Source organism: Schistocerca piceifrons, unplaced genomic scaffold (genome assembly GCF_021461385.2).
Source record: "Schistocerca piceifrons isolate TAMUIC-IGC-003096 unplaced genomic scaffold, iqSchPice1.1 HiC_scaffold_951, whole genome shotgun sequence".
In the NCBI taxonomy this organism is placed as follows: Eukaryota; Metazoa; Arthropoda; class Insecta; order Orthoptera; family Acrididae; genus Schistocerca; species Schistocerca piceifrons.
The window spans coordinates 112,501-115,000 of NW_025729225.1; the positions used below are offsets into that span (position 1 = coordinate 112,501).

Genomic DNA, 2,500 nt, shown 5'->3' on the forward strand with positions numbered 1-2,500 from the left:
TGATTCCCCGTTACCCGTTACAACCATGGTAGGCGCAGAACCTACCATCGACAGTTGATAAGGCAGACATTTGAAAGATGCGTCGCCGGTACGAGGACCGTGCGATCAGCCCAAAGTTATTCAGAGTCACCAAGGCAAACGGACCGGACGAGCCGACCGATTGGTTTTGATCTAATAAAAGCGTCCCTTCCATCTCTGGTCGGGACTCTGTTTGCATGTATTAGCTCTAGAATTACCACAGTTATCCAAGTAACGTGGGTACGATCTAAGGAACCATAACTGATTTAATGAGCCATTCGCGGTTTCACCTTAATGCGGCTTGTACTGAGACATGCATGGCTTAATCTTTGAGACAAGCATATGACTACTGGCAGGATCAACCAGGGAGCTGCGTCAACTAGAGCTGAGCAGCCGGCCGCCCGGGAGTGTGTCCCGGGGGCCCGCGCGAACACGCAAGCGTCCGCTCAATCATTCTGCAAACAGGAGGAGGCTGAGCTCCCCTGCACAATACACCTCGAAACCCTCTCAGGTCCCGGCGGCGCGCAGCGCCGTCCCAAGTACTTGGTCGGGTTCGAGAGAGGCGCAATCGCCCGGAGTTAGGCGAGTAGACGCTTTCGGTGCGACCACCCGTGCTCCCAACTGAGCTTGCCGCTGCCGACAGAGGCCCGGGAGCGTGCTGTCGTGGCATTGCCGGCGGGAGACAACACGCGCCACCTACGGTGACCGGCAGCTCCAACGCCAGCGCCACAGAAGGACAAAAGCCCCACTTGGGTGCCGAAGCGAACTCTCCCAGCACAGCGCACGCGCCAACACATCCGCACAGCTGCGATACAAACCACCAGCGAGAACCGCTGGGGCGACCGAGCAGCAGACGGCGTCGCGGCGCCGAGCGCCGGGCGGCGGCGCATCCTCAACGCACACAGTCCTCAATCGGACCAGCACACTGAAGATGTCCACCGCGCTTCGCACCGGGCCCGCGAGGACCTACTTTGGCCGCACGGCGCCGCGCGCAGGGTGCGCCGGCGCGCAGCTGCGACGCCTGCCGCGTCCGTCGGCCGGCGCGCCTGCCACTGGCCGCCCCCACCAGCCGGCTGTAGCGCGTGCGCCCACGCACCGCGCGGCCAGCACGCCGGGAGGCGCCCCCTCACCGGCCGGGGACGGTCCCACCCAGCCACCGCCGCGTATCGCTTCACACCCAGATGCCGTTCAGTTTCGTCGGCATGGTGGGTATCGCTGGAACAACCGGTTCGTACCTCAACCTATCGTCGCCATCACCGATTCACCCCTAGCGAGAACAACCGCACCACAACAGGTTACCATTTGTTCATTTGCGTAACTTCACCAGAAAACGCAGGCGTCCATCGCCATTTGCAACTTCAACGATTATTGCATGCCTGTGTCAGGTGTCACGCCACACTACGTCTGCCCACATACACGCAACAAAATGTGCACGCCTAGACAATACGTGGAAGGTGGCCCCCGTACGTATGCGATGTCCATTGCTCGAACGACTGTCAACCGGCCTCTGTAGCATGTCGCAGATATGGAACGCGGTGCACCATGCCATCACGGTGTGTGAGGAGAGACGACTAGGTCCGAATACATCAACAGACAGCTCATGCTGATCGCCATCCACGGCGTCCGTTCCTCCCACACGTCTCTATGGCGTACCACACTGCAATCCAGCTCTCATAGGGAGACGACACGTAGCTGCGTGCACAATATTTGCACTGTATGGTCCGCCGTTTTTGGGCGCAGTCGTTGTACGGTCACACATGTGCCACGATGTATCATTCGGTACATAAGGACGAATGTGCAGTACAGATTGTGGTTTACGCGTACGACATTAGCGGACGGTTGACACAGGCCGCACCACAACGTAGCCTGAGTACGTCGCATGCGAAGGGCATTGAACATGCAAACTTCTCACCAACCAGCTTGCGAAGGCAGGGGGGCAAGGTGGGGACGTGGGGAGGGGCGGCATGTACGTCCTGCTGCCATCCACATTACAGTGTACAGCAGGAGCATGTGGAAAGTCAGCAAGACTTGCAAGGTGTTTAACATGAAGCGATACACAGGGGAGCGGGCAGTGCGAGTAGCGAACTATATTGCGAGGGTTGCGGGTGGGCAACACTACACTAATTGAACGAGTCGTATAACAATTACAGAGCAGGTTTAGGCGACAACATGGGTTACGTTAGGGGACAACGTGGGTTACGTTAGGGGACAACGTGGGTTACTTTAGGGGACAACGTGGGTTAGGTTAAGGCACAACGTGGGTTAGGTTAAGGCACAACGTGGGTTAGGTTAAGGCACAACGTGGGTTAGGTTAAGGCACAACGTGGGTTAGGTTAAGGCACAACGTGGGTTAGGTTAAGGCACAACGTGGGTTAGGTTAAGGCACAACATGGGTTAGGTTAAGGCACAACATGGGTTAGGTTAAGGCACAACATGGGTTAGGTTAAGGCACAACATGGGTTAGGTTAAGGCACAACGTGGG

General features: G+C 57.6%; 1 non-coding gene across 1 annotated transcript in view; it reads right to left on the reverse strand.

Moving 5' to 3' along the window:
• The window catches only part of LOC124773331, a 1,909-nt gene extending 1,522 nt beyond the window's left edge, over positions 1 to 387 (reverse strand). Inside the window, exon 1 of the ribosomal RNA XR_007014599.1 lies at positions 1 to 387. This exon is cut by the window's left edge and continues 1,522 nt beyond it. This is a non-coding gene — a ribosomal RNA (small subunit ribosomal RNA).
• Positions 388 to 2,500: the final 2,113 nt, after the last annotated feature.